This window comes from Chlorocebus sabaeus, chromosome 4, assembly GCF_047675955.1.
Source record: "Chlorocebus sabaeus isolate Y175 chromosome 4, mChlSab1.0.hap1, whole genome shotgun sequence".
NCBI classification, from domain to species: Eukaryota; Metazoa; Chordata; class Mammalia; order Primates; family Cercopithecidae; genus Chlorocebus; species Chlorocebus sabaeus.
The window spans coordinates 85,778,446-85,793,079 of NC_132907.1; positions in this window are offsets into that span (position 1 = coordinate 85,778,446).

Genomic DNA, 14,634 nt, shown 5'->3' on the forward strand with positions numbered 1-14,634 from the left:
CTTTATAGCAGCATAATTTATAATCCTTTGGGTATATACCTAGTAATGGGATGGCTGGGTCATATGGTACATCTAGTTCTAGATCCTTGAGGAATCGCCATACTGTTTTCCATAATGGTTGAACTAGTTTACAATCCCACCAACAGTGTAAAAGTGTTCCTATTTCTCCACATCCTCTCCAGCACCTGTTGTTTCCTGACTTTTGAATGATCGCCATTCTAACTGGTGTGAGATGGTATCTCATTGTGGTTTTGATTTGCATTTCTCTGATGGCCAGTGATGATGAGCATTTTTTCATGTGTCTGTTGGCTGTATGAATGTCTTCTTTTGAGAAATGTCTGTTCATATCCTTTGCCCACTTTTGGATGGGGTTGTTTGTTTTTTTCTTGTAAATTTGTTTGAGTTCTTTGTAGGTTCTGGATATTAGCCCTTTGTCAGATGAGTAGATTGCAAAAATGTTCTCCCATTCTGTAGGTTGCCTGTTCACTCTGATGGTAGTTTCTTTTGCTGTGCAGAAGCTCTTTAGTTTAATGAGATCCCATTTGTCAATTTTGGCTTTTGCTGCCATTGCTTTTGGTGTTTTAGACATGAAGTCTTTGCCCATGCCTATGTCCTGAATGGTACTACCTAGGTTTTCCTCTAGGATTTTTATGGTATTAGGTCTAACATTTAAGTCTCTAATCTATCTTGAATTAATTTTCGTATAAGGAGTAAGGAAAGGATCCAGTTTCAGCTTTCTACTTATGGCTAGCCAATTTTCCCAGCACCATTTATTAAATAGGGAATCCTTTCCCCATTTCTTGTTTCTCTCAGGTTTGTCAAAGATCAGATGGCTGTAGATGTGTGGTATTATTTCTGAGGACTCTGTTCTGTTCCATTGGTCTATATCTCTGTTTTGGTACCAGTACCATGCTGTTTTGGTTACTGTAGCCTTGTAGTATAGTTTGAAGTCAGGTAGCGTGATGCCTCCAGCTTTGTTCTTTTGACTTAGGATTGTCTTGGAGATGCGGGCTCTTTTTTGGTTCCATATGAACTTTAAAGCAGTTTTTTCCAATTCTGTGAAGAAGCTCATTGGTAGCTTGATGGGGATGGCATTGAATCTATAAATTACCTTGGGCAGTATGGCCATTTTCACGATATTGATTCTTCCTATCCATGAGCATGGTATGTTCTTCCATTTGTTTGTGTCCTCTTTTATTTCACTGAGCAGTGGTTTGTAGTTCTCCTTGAAGAGGTCCTTTACATCCCTTGGAAGTTGGATTCCTAGGTATTTTATTCTCTTTGAAGCAATTGTGAATGGAAGTTCATTCCTGATTTGGCTCTCTGTTTGACTGTCACTGGTGTATAAGAATGCTTGTGATTTTTGCACATTAATTTTGTATCCTGAGACTTTGCTGAAGTTGCTGATCAGCTTAAGGAGACTTTGGGCTGAGACAATGGGGTTTTCTAAATATACAATCATGTCGTCTGCAAACAGGGACAATTTGACTTCTTCTTTTCCTAACTGAATCCCCTTGATTTCTTTCTCTTGCCTGATTGCCCTAGCCAGAACTTCCAACACTATGTTGAATAGGAGTGGTGAGAGAGGGCATCCCTGTCTTGTGCCAGTTTTCAAAGGGAATTTTTCCAGTTTTTGCCCATTCAGTATGATATTGGCTGTGGGTTTGTCATAAATAGCTCTTATTATTTTGAGGTACGTTCCATCAATACCGAATTTATTGAGCGTTTTTAGCATGAAGGGCTGTTGAATTTTGTCAGAAGCCTTTTCTGCATCTATTGAGATAATGATGTGGTTCTTGTCTTTGGTTCTGTTTATATGCTGGATTATGTTTATTGATTTGCGAATGTTGAACCAGCCTTGCATCCCAGGGATGAAGCCCACTTGATCATGGTGGATAAGCTTTTTGATGTGCTGCTAAATCCGGTTTGCCAGTATTTTATTGAGGATTTTTGCATCGATGTTCATCAGGGATATTGGTCTAAAATTCTCTTTTTTTGTTGTGTCTCTGCCAGGCTTTGGTATCAGGATGATGTTGGCCTCATAAAATGAGTTAGGGAGGATTCCCTCTTTTTCTATTGATTGGAATAGTTTCAGAAGGAATGGTACCAGCTCCTCCTTGTAACTCTGGTAGAATTCAGCTGTGAATCCATCTGGTCCTGGACTTTTTTTGGTTGGTAGGCTATTAATTATTGCCTCAATTTCAGAGCCTACTATTGGTCTATTCAGGGAATCAACTTCTTCCTGGTTTGGTCTTGGAAGAGAGTAAGTGTCCAGGAAATTATCCATTTCTTCTAGATTTTCCAGTTTATTTGCGTAGAGGTGTTTATAGTATTCTCTGATGGTAGTTTGTATTTCTGTGGGGTCGGTGGTGATATCCCCTTTATCATTTTTAATTGCGTCGATTTGATTCTTCTCTCTTTTCTTCTTTATTAGTCTTGCTAGTGGTCTGTCAATTTTGTTGATCTTTTCAAAAAACCAACTCCTGGATTCATTGATTTTTTGGAGGGTTTTTTGTGTCTCTATCTCCTTCAGTTCTGCTCTGATCTTAGTTATTTCTTGCCTTCTGCTAGCTTTCGAATGTGTTTGCTCTTGCTTCTCTAGTTCTTTTAATTGCGATGTTAGAGTGTCAATTTTAGATCTTTCCTGCTTTCTCTTGTGGGCATTTAGTGCTATAAATTTCCCTCTACACACTGCTTTAAATGTGTCCCAGAGATTCTGGTATGTTGTATCTTTGTTCTCATTGGTTTCAAAGAACATCTTTATTTCTGCCTTCATTTCGTTATGTACCCAGTAGTCATTCAGGAGCAGGTTGTTCAGTTTCCATGTAGTTGAGTGGTTTTGATTGAGTTTCTTAGTCCTGAGTTCTAGTTTGATTGCACTGTGGTCTGAGAGACAGTTTGTTATAATTTCTGTTCTTGTACATTTGCTGAGGTGTGCTTTACTTCCAATTACGTGGTCAATTTTGGAGTAAGTACGATGTGGTGCTGAGAAGAATGTATATTCTGTTGATTTGGGGTGGAGAGTTCTATAGATGTCTATTAGGTCTGCTTGCTGCAGAGATGAGTTCAATTCCTGGATATCCTTGTTAACTTTCTGTCTCGTTGATCTGTCTAATGTTGACAGTGGAGTGTTGAAGTCTCCCATTATTATTGTATGGGAGTCTAAGTCTCTTTGTAAGTCTCTAAGGACTTGCTTTATGAATCTGGGTGCTCCTGTATTGGGTGCATATATATTTAGGATAGTTAGCTCTTCCTGTTCAATTGATCCCTTTACCATTATGTAATGGCCTTCTTTGTCTCTTTTGATCTTTGATGGTTTAAAGTCTGTTTTATCAGAGACTAGTATTGCAACCCCTGCTTTTTTTTGTTCTCCATTTGCTTGGTAAATCTTCCTCCATCCCTTTATTTTGAGCCTATGTATGTCTCTGCGTGTGAGATGGGTCTCCTGAATACAGCAGACTGATGGGTCTTGACTCTTTATCCAGTTTGCCAGTCTGTGTCTTTTAATTGGAGCATTTAGTCCATTTACATTTAAGGTTAAGATTGTTATGTGTGAACTTGATCCTGCCATTATGATATTAACTGGTTATTTTGCTCGTTAGTTGATGCAGTTTCTTCCTAGCCTTGATGGTCTTTACATTTTGGCATGTTTTTGCTATGGCTGGTACCGGTTGTTCCTTTCCATGTTTAGTGCTTCCTTCAGGGTCTCTTGTAAGGCAGGCCTAGTGGTGACAAAATCTCTGAGCATTTGCTTATCTGTAAAGGATTTTATTTCTCCTTCACTTATGAAACTTAGTTTGGCTGGATATAAAATTCTGGGTTTAAAATTCTTTTCTTTAAGAATGTTGAATATTGGCCCCCACTCTTTTCTGGCTTGAAGAGTTTCTGCCGAGAGATCTGCTGTTAGTCTGATGGGCTTCCCTTTGTGGGTAACCCGACCTTTCTCTCTGGCTGCCCTTAAGATTTTTTCCTTCATTTCAACTTTGGTGAATCTGGCAATTATGTGTCTTGGAGTTGCTCTTCTCGAGGAGTATCTTTGTGGCGTTCTCTGTATTTCCTGGATTTGAATGTTGGCCTGCCCTACTAGGTTGGGGAAGTTCTCCTGGATGATATCCTGAAGAGTGTTTTCCAACTTGGTTCCATTTCCCCCCTCACTTTCAGGCACCCCAATCAGACGTAGATTTGGTCTTTTTACATAATCCCATACTTCTTGCAGGCTTTGTTCATTTCTTTTTCTTCTTTTTTCTTTTGGTTTCTCTTCTCGCTTCATTTCATTCATTTGATCCTCCATCGCTGACATTCTTTCTTCCAGTTGATCGAGTCGGTTACTGAAGCTTGTGCATTTGTCACGTATTTCTCGTGCCATGGTTTTCGTCTCTTTCATTTCGTTTGTGAGCTTCTCTGCATTAATTACTCTAGCCATCAATTCTTCCACTTTTTGTTCAAGATTTTTAGTTTCTTTGCGCTGGGTACGTAATTCCTCCTTTAGCTTTGAGAAATTTGATGGACTGAAGCCTTCTTCTCTCATGTCATCAAAGTCATTCTCCGTCCAGCTTTGATCCGTTGCTGGCGATGAGCTGCGCTCCTTTGCCGGGGGAGATGCGCTCTTATTTTTTGAATTTCCAGCTTTTCTGTCCTGCTTTTTCCCCATCTTTGTGGTTTTATCTGCCTCTGGTCTTTGATGATGGTGATGTACTGATGGGGTTTTGGTGTAGGTGTCCTTCCTGTTTGATAGCTTTCCTTCTAACAGTCAGGATCCTCAGCTGTAGGTTGTAGCTGTAGGAGATTGCTTGAGGTCCACTCCAGACCCTGTTTGCCTGGGTATCAGCAGCAGAGGCTGCAGAAGATAGAATATTTCTGAACAGCGAGTGTACCTGTCTGATTCTTGCTTTGGAAACTTCCTCTCAGGGGTGTACTCCACCCTGTGAGGTGTGGGGTGTCAGACTGCCCCTAGTGGGGGATGTCTCCCAGTTAGGCTACTCAGGGGTCAGGGACCCACTTGAGCAGGGAGTCTGTCCCTTCTCAGATCTCAACCTCCGTGTTGGGAGATCCAGTGCTCTCTTCAAAGCTGTCAGACAGAATCATTTGCGTCTGCAGTGCTGCTGCGTTTGTTATTGTTTACTGTGCCCTGTCCCCAGAGGTGGAGTCTACAGAGACAGGCAGGTTTCCTTGAGCTGCTGTGAGCTCCACCCAGTTCGAGCTTCCCAGCAGCTTTGTTTACCTACTTAAGCCTCAGCAATGGCGGGCGCCCCTCCCCCAGCCTCGCTTCTGCCTTGCCGGTAGATCACAGACTGCAGTGCTAGCAATGAGGGAGGCTCCGTGGGTGTGGGACCCTCCCGGCCAGGTGTGGGATATGATCTCCTGGTGTGCCTGTTTGCTTAAAGCGCAGTTTTGGGGTGGGAGTTACCCGATTTTCCAGGTGTTGTGTGTCTCAGTTCCCCTGGCTAGGAAAAGGGATTCCCTTCCCCCTTGCGCTTTCCAGGTGAGGCAATGCCTCGCCCTGCTTCAGCTGTCACTGGTCGGGCTGCAGCAGCTGACCAGCACCGATCATCTGGCACTCCCCAGTGAGATGAACCCAGTACCTCAGTTGAAAATGCAGAAATCACCGGTCTTCTGTGTCGCTCGCGCTGGGAGTTGGAGACTGGAGCTGTTCCTATTCGGCCATCTTGCTCCGCCCCCCCCCCCCACATTGAATTCTGACCCCATTTTTAAAATTGGGTTATTTGTTTTATTCTTGCCGATTTCAGTTCCTTATAGATTCTGAATAGCTTTGTCAGCTGCCTAGTTTGCTAATATTTTCTCCCGTTCTGTAAGTTGTCTGTTTATTTATAGTTTCTTTTCCTGTGCAGAAGACTTTTAGTTTAATTAGGTCCCACTGGCCATTTTTTGTTCTTGTTGCAATTGCTTTTGGGGATTTAGCCAAAAATTATTTGCCAGGGCAAATATCGAGAAGAGTCATTCTCTGGGATTTTTATAATTCAAGGCCCTACATTATGTCATTAATCCTTCTTTGAACTTATTTGTGTACATGGTTAAAGGTAGGGGTCCAATTTTATTCTTCTGACTATGGCTAACCAGTTATCCCAGCACCATTTATTAAATAGAGAGTGGTCTTCAAAGAAAGCTAGGGCTCAGATGGCAAAAGAGATCAGTATGAGCTGTCCATGAGCTGTGAAGGAAAAAAGAAAAAAAGAAGAGAAAGAAGAGAAATCACATCTATTACACATCAAGTACTCTCTCTCTCCCATAGATCTATATATAAGTTCTGTAGTGCTCACAAAAACCCTTTGAGATAAGTATTTTTATATCTCTATTTTACACAAAAATTGAGGCTTAGAATAATATTCCTTATATGGAAGTACACAGCTATTAACAGAGCCAAAATTTTAAAAACAAGCCAACAATCATCAGAGAGAAAAGATAGGCAAGGCTGAATGTGCCTTGCTTGCTATCTTCTGTCTTGTTTTTAGAATCTAGAGCAAAGGCTGGCACATAGAAGGCACTTGAGTAATCGTATTAACCAAGCAACTCTTTGACAGCAAAGTCTATACTTGTTCCGCCCTATCCATGTGCCTTACCAGGAATGTTTATTTTCACTGTTTTTACTCTAGTTACACATTCTAATATAGGAACTTCTACTGTTAAGTTATAATGAAACTATCATTTTCCTGCCACAAAGATCAAATACCTACTTAAATACACCAGGATTATATGACTAGTGCTGTGCATAGAGTAGCAGAATAGAGCGAGGAACATGGGCTACAGAAGTGTATGGAACAGACTGCACGCTGAGCACCTACTGTGTGCACAGCATCAAGCCAAGTGCTCATGGTGCTGGTGACTCAAGCATGAAAAGCATCCTTCTTGCCTTCCTTCAAGAAGCTTCCATTCCGGTGTGCCTGTGCCTGGCAATTTCAATGCAGCTGTCTTGGGGCTCACATATGGTTTAACACATACCTTTCAGCTGTTTCTTGTACGTTCGGCATCTGCTCCCTGGTCACTCCTGACATGTGGCTTTTCACCCTACCTTAGTATCAATAATTATAATCATCATAGCTTTCTACAAATGAAATGAGACTCAAAAATATTTAGAACTTGCTATAGTATAGTCAATAAGAGAGTAATATTTGAAGTTAAACTGCCTAACTCATTTAAATGCAGCTCTTAAATTTAATGATGATGTGGCCTGGGGCATAGACTTAAACCTCAGGTCCTCACAATCCTCATTTGTAAAATAGTGATAACAACGGTGCATACTCCAAAGACTTGGCTGAAAGATGGAATTAACTAATCTTCATAAGGTACTTGAAGCATTGTCTTCAATGGAATATATTCAGGGCAAGTAACTTTCAGTCTTGGGATCTGAATCTCTGTCTTCTGACTGAAAACACTTAAAAATAGGCTATTTTGTTAATCTTCTAGAAGAATGTAAGAATCTAGATGCCCAATCAGAAAGAAAACTTCAAATTGACAACTCTGGATTGGACGAGAAAACAACTGACCCAAATTAGAACAAGACATTAGTGAGTTCATGAAGGAAATCTCCAAGGGAAAAAACGTAACAGAGTGCGTGCAGTTGATACAATGGGTACAGTAGAGTGGGCAGCACTAGGGATACAGTAAAGAAGAAAAATGTTACTTTTTCCTAAGAAAAAAGGCATTTGGAAGGGCAGGAAAACACCCTTCCCCACCATACACAGAGTACAAGAGGACCAACATCCTGAGATTTTACAAACCAAAACTTGACTTAATTTTCATCAAGGAATATGAACCAAATCATGGAAATTCTGTCAAAATGAGATTTTTGATATCACAGCTGAAAAGAATGGTATTCAGTAAACATTACTCATTTCATCATCATAGTATGTAGAAGCAATTTTGTTTTCAAATGCTAGAATTAATCTATAGGAAATAAAAGCGAAGACTTGATTATGGTTACAAGCCACATTGAAGTCTTAGAAATCTTGATCAAGGCAGATGTGAGCAAAGTTTTAATGTGGCTTGAGAGAAAAGGCAGCGGGGAAAGCAGGAGTGCTAATATTCTTGTCCAAAACCTTCACAGATTTAAGAGTCACTGTGTATGATGGTTGAAACTAATTAGAGATGATAAATTAGAGAAATATTTATGCATTGTTACAGGGATACAGAATAGCAAAAATTAAGTTTCAAAGATGGATGGGGGAGAACAAGGCAGAAATAGCTCTGGCAGACCATCCTGGACCGCGCTTACCTTTCCTTGGCAAATAAACAAGGGAAACAATGGAACGGAATGCATGCAATTGATAAAATGGGTAGAGTAGAGTAGGCAGTACTAGAAATACAGTAAAGCAGAAAAATGTTACTTTTTCATAAGAAAAAAGGCATTTGGAAGGGCAAGAAAATACTTCTATCTGTAAAGATAGAAGTAGCATAGTTATTCCTCTTCCCCGACTGTCCTTTGATGGGTAAATATTAAACAAAATATAGCACAACCGTAGACTAGGATACTGCTCAGTGATAAAAAGTTATTTACTACTGATACAGACCACTACCTGGATGAATCTCTAAAGAATTATGCCATGCGAAAAAAAAAAAGAAAAAAGCCGTTTCCAAAAGATTGCATAGTGTATGATTCCAGTTCTATAACATTCTTTTTTTTTTTTTTTTTTTTTTTTTTTTTTTTTTTTTTTGAGGCGGAGTCTCGCTCTGTCGCCCAGGCTGGAGTGCAGTGGTGGGATCTCAGCTCACTGCAAGCTCCGCCTCCCGAGTTCCAGCCATTCTCCTGCCTCAGCCTCCCAAGTAGCTGGGACTACAGGCGCCCACCACCTCGCCCGGCTAGTTTTTTTGTATTTTTAGTAGAGATGGGGTTTCACCGTGTTAGCCAGGATGGTCTCGATCTCCTGACCTCGTGATCCACCCATCTCGGCCTCCCAAAGTGCTGGGATTACAGGCTTGAGGCACCGCGCGCGGCCTATAACATTCTTAAAGGAACCAAATTATTGAAGTGGAGAACAGATTAATGGTGGGCAGGGTTAAGAAGGAGCTGGTGGCAAGAAGGAAGTGAGTGTGTCAGTAAAAGGGCAACATGGAAGACCCTCGTGATTATGAAATTCTTCTGGATTTGGCTGTATGAGTGCCCATATTCTGGTTATGATACTCTGTGATGACATTGAAAATATTGTTACTTTAAAAAGTTACAAAAATACTAATGAAAAATGCGCTTAATTAGAAATCACTATGAGCCTGGAAAACACAGTGATATTTTGGTTGTTGGAACAATGTCTATTTACGAGTTTTTCTTCTCATTTTATGTCATGTATTACGCCTTTATTGCCAATGTTTATCATTTAGTTAAATAAAAGAATGGATGGATTAAGCTGACTATATGATTCTGTTTCTTTTTTTTACTTCAGGTTTATAGAGCATCTTTTTTAAAATAATGAGATTAGTTCTTAACAGGGAAAAAGCAAAATGTCCAATACAATACTTAGCAATTAAAATATATGCGTGGGAATAGAAGCCCCTTGAGTCCATTTTCCACTCTTCCGATGAGCTTGGGTAAATTAATTAAGTCAGCATCCCTTCTGGACAAAGTTCTCTCCTCATTACTCTGGTTTTGCTCCCCATTTTTCCTACTGTCACTGAAAGACCTTGAGACCTAAAATAGATACTAATTATTTTCCACCTTTACCCCTCACCATTGAAAGCAGTGCATGTTTCCACAATGAGACTCCATTAACACAGAGCTTATTAAAGCCACACAGAATGAATGAATTCACAAGAATAAAGAATTTGTGCTTAGGGTTGAAGATGAATAAATAATATCTCCACAAAATAAAGGTTCTAGGACCATTGTTATCATTAATAAAATGTAATGAAAAAGTATACCAATGTTATTTTTCAAATGAGCAGCATGATCAAATAAGCATATCAGATAGTAAGTAAACATAGCAAAGCCTCTGTTATACCATGTAGAAAATACTTTTAAAAAACGATTTTTGAAATATTCCTGCTAATACCAGGAAGGAAAGTGCTAAAAAGAAAGCCACAGGCCAGTATCTCTTTCTTGAGTGTGAATTAAAATATTTTAAACCAAATAGTAACAAACTCAGCAAGTTAAAACAGACAAACAAAAAGTAAAAATGCACATGGACAATTTGAGTTTACCCGAGGAATTCAAGTTTGGTTTAATAATTTAAAAATAATCAACATATACATAAGCACACATACACTCATGCACATACATGCACGTGGACATGTACACAGTTACATAGATTCACATACGGGCACACATGCATGCATGCACAGACACATGTGCATACACATGCCTAGGTCATTCTCCTATACCTTATAATCAATTCACATTTTTTAAACCAAGCTTAATAAAAATTAGGGAAAGCTCTGTGAGTTATTATACAGATCTCTCTAAAACCTATTAAACGTGAAAAACTACAAAGTAAAAAACAATGTATCTAGTAAAATTTTATGTTCAGAAAAACACATATAAGCAAAATTATGTATTATATGTATACATTTCCATATGTAAATATGTATACACATATGTACATATTATATATACAAAATTTCATATAAGTAAACATAGATATATGCGTATGTATGTATAATTTCCAACTAAAACTCTGGAAATGCTGTACCTAAAATTCTGGAAAGGCATACACCACACTGTAGCATGTTACCTTTGAGCGGTCTGGAATTTAAGAGGAGCTGGTCACTGGGGAGTATGCAGCACCGTACATCACAACAGGGGTGTCGGGTAGTGTCACCATTCCCTTGAACATGAATGTCAAGGTACTTTTCTCCCATATTGTAATTCTAAGTACAAAGATACGACAGAAAGTATGTGACTATCTTGGGTTTTTTTCCATGTGAATGTGTCTTAAGATTTGTCACTGAGAAGTGGAGATGATGGACCAAAAGAGAAGTGCATTGATCATGTCAGTAAATACTGCCAAGTTGTCCTTTGAAGACTGAACCAATCTGTCACGCAAGAAATGACAGTGCCTGTTTCCCTATATCGTGAACAAAATTCGATGGTGCATTTTTATATTTTTCAATTTTGCAAATGTTGTGGGCAAAAAATGATATCCCTGTGTTGTAGTTTCCAAACATCCAACTCTCAGGGAGTGGGTTGGACTCTGTGTTGGAAGTGTTTGGATTTCCTGTCCTCTGAATTCGCTATCTCCACACTTGGCCCCTAGGTGTATTGGATTTTTGTGGTTATAAGTATTTGTAGGTTTTAAAATAAACTGTAAATATTAATCCTTTATTTTATACAAATATCAAATATTTTTAAAGTTTTAACACAAATTTTAATTTTATAGTGACTTTGGCATATTCAAGCATGTTTTCTTGATATCAAATTAACTTTTGTTTCCTTTATGATTTTTACCATAAAGAGAAAAACTTTCATTTGTAATTTGTTTACAAGGGTCTTTTCTAACTCAATATTCTAAATGAATTTCTTTTATTTTCTTATGATATGTTTAAAGATTTGCCTTGTTTTATCTTTACCATTTTGATGTTTCTATAATTTATTTTTCTCTTTTATTCATCATTGACTTGAAATACCATCTTTATGATAAACTGCATATATATGAAATTATATATCTATATGAATACATCTATTGTGTTTCATGACTGACTTGCCTATTTAGAATATCAATGCCATGGTATTCTAATTATTCTGGGTTTATAATATGCCTTGCTATTTGGTAAGACAATTTTTTGTACTGCGTTTCACGTGTCTTCAATTATTCTTGAGAATTTTCTGCAGATAAGTTTATAGTTAAATTAGCAAGATCTATAAAAGTATTTCTTTCAAATTGCTTGCAAAAATTATATTATAGTTATAATTTAATATTTTGTTTTTATATTTCAATTATGGAATGATTGTTCTCTTTTTGCTCTTGCATCTGCCCGAATGGGAAGACCATAAATCTCCCATGTATTCAGGGTGCAGGCAGCTTTTATATAGCTTAATAGTTTTTCAATAAAAATCTGTCAACATTTCCTGCTAACATTTCTTTTAGATATTTTGCAGGTTTCTTCTGTAGCTATTGTTTGCAGGACTGTTATCTTCTCCTTACCATGTTTACATGGCTATTCCTTTACAAAAGGACACTTTCTCTTCCACAGCTGCTAATCTGCCATGACTGAGAGCCTTAATGGGTAGATAATCAAAGTCACTGCTATAGGGCACTGGGACATGATTACATGAGAACCTATTGAAAACCATACAGAAGGTCTACCATTATTGGCTCTTAAATGACAGGAGTCTGAGTTCATATATGCGGTTTAAACCAAAGTTGCACTGGGGAAGAAAAGGCTATTATTTGGGCACTAGAAGCATTTTACTTATTCCAGGAGTAAACTTCAAACACTCTGTATGTAAAGAAATTATCATCAGAATAAACAGACAGATTACAGAATGGGAGATAATATTTGCAAACTATGCATCTGACAAAGGTCTAATTTCCAGAATGGACAAGGAACTAAAACACATTAGCAAGAATAAAACACCCTATTAAAGAGTGGACAAAGAACAGGAACGGACACTTCTGAGAAGACCTGTAAGTTCCCAAAAAGCGTATGAAAAAATGTTCAATATCATTAATCATCAGAGAAATGCAAATCAAAACCACAATGAGATACCATCTCACCCCAGTCAGAATGGCTTTTGTTTAAAAGTTAAAAAATAACAGATGTTGGCGAGGCTGTGAAGAAAAGGGAATGCTTATACACAGTTGGTAGGAATGTAAATTAGTTCAGCCAGTGTGGAAAGCAGTTTGGAGCTTTCTCAAGAAGGAAAAATAGAAGTACCATTTGACTCAGCAATCTTGTTACAGGGGATATGCTCAAAGAAAATAATTAGTTCTACCAAAAAGACCAGTGCACGGATACGTTTATTGCAGCACTATTTGCAATAGCAAAGAGAAGGAATCAACCTAGGTGCTCATCAATGGTAGATTGGATAAAGAAAATATGGCACATATACACCGTGAAATACTGCACAGCCATTAAAAAGAATGAAATCATGCCCTTACCCTTTTCAGCCACATGGATACATCTGGAGGCTATTATCCTAAGTGAATTAACACAGAAACTGCAAACAAAATATTGCATGTCCCAGTGGGAGCTAAACCATAGGTATACAGGGACACAAAGACAGAAACAATAGACACTGGGGACTCCAAAAGGAGGAAGAAGGGGAAGGAAGTGGGGGAGGGCTGAAAACCTTCTTATTGAGTACTATGTTCACCATCTGGGTGATATGATCAACAGAAGCCTAACTCTCAGCATCTTGCAATATACTCTGTAATAAAACTGCAAACATACCCCCTAATTTATTATTTGGATGTGTGTCCCTGCCCAAGTCGCAAGTGGAATTGTAATCCCCAGTGTTGGAAGCGGGGCCTGGTGGGAGGTGATTGGATGATGGGGGCAGAGTTCTCATGAATGGGTTAGCACCATCCCCCCTTGGTACTGTTTAGTGAGTGAGTTCTCATGAGATCTAGTCGTTTAAAAGCGTGTGTCATGTATCCTCCATCCCCTTCATCCTCCTGCTCCAACCGTGTAAGATGTGCCTGCTTCCCCTTTGCCTTCAACTATGATTGAAAGTTACCAGAGGCCTCTCCAGTAGCTGACCAGATGCTGCCATGCTTTCTGTACAGCCTGGAGAACACTGAGCCAATTAAACCTGTCTTCCTTTTAAGGTACCCATTCTCAGGTATTTCTTTATAGCAGTGTGAGAACACACCAACACGCCAACCCCCCCAGTCTAAAATTAAAATAAACTAAATCTGTGTATTGTTTGATCACCTGGTGTATGCCTCAAAGCATATCATTTAGTTTATCATCATTAATTTTATTACAAGACTATTATATGTAGTCTTTCTATATTTGTGTTTTCTTTCCTCAATATTGGTATAACATTTAATTCACACTGTTGCTTACAGCTGTAGCAAATTTCTTTTCGGGACTATTTAATATTCTACAGTGTGAATCCATTGTCCTGTTGATATCTGAATTTGTCTCAAGTTTGCTCTTATGAACAGACACTTGAATATTCTTAACTCCTAGAAAGATGAGCTATACCTCTATGAATATATTGGTGGATCATAGAGTATATAAATTTTCAACTTTCTATAGAAAATCCAGAAAATTGCCAGTGTATTTCAAATACACTTTAAATATATTTATGCTGAATTATATTCATATCAGCTATCCATAAGAGATCACATGAATGCAAATTATCCCTAAGAGTTGAGATTTGTATGCTTCATAATTTAACATAATATTTAACAGAATCCTCCTACAAATAATAGATGTTCAGTGCCCAATATTTTAGACAGGCAGTCTACATTCCAAAGTATTCTTTACTGTTTTGATCCTACAGCAGAAATTTCACGTTTCAGTTTCATCACTATTTAAAATCAAATTTTAAACATGTTAACAGAGATTTTGAATTTGTCTCATTGATTACATTCAATTTTTGAAAACGTCAACATAAAATGTTATATTTGATTTTTTAAAAAAATGTGTTTTAGGTTCTGTCAGTTTCACGACTATGCCAAATGTCATGTTGAGGTCCGAAGGGAGTGGGTGGGTGAGCAGGAAGAACACTCGGGGGGCTGT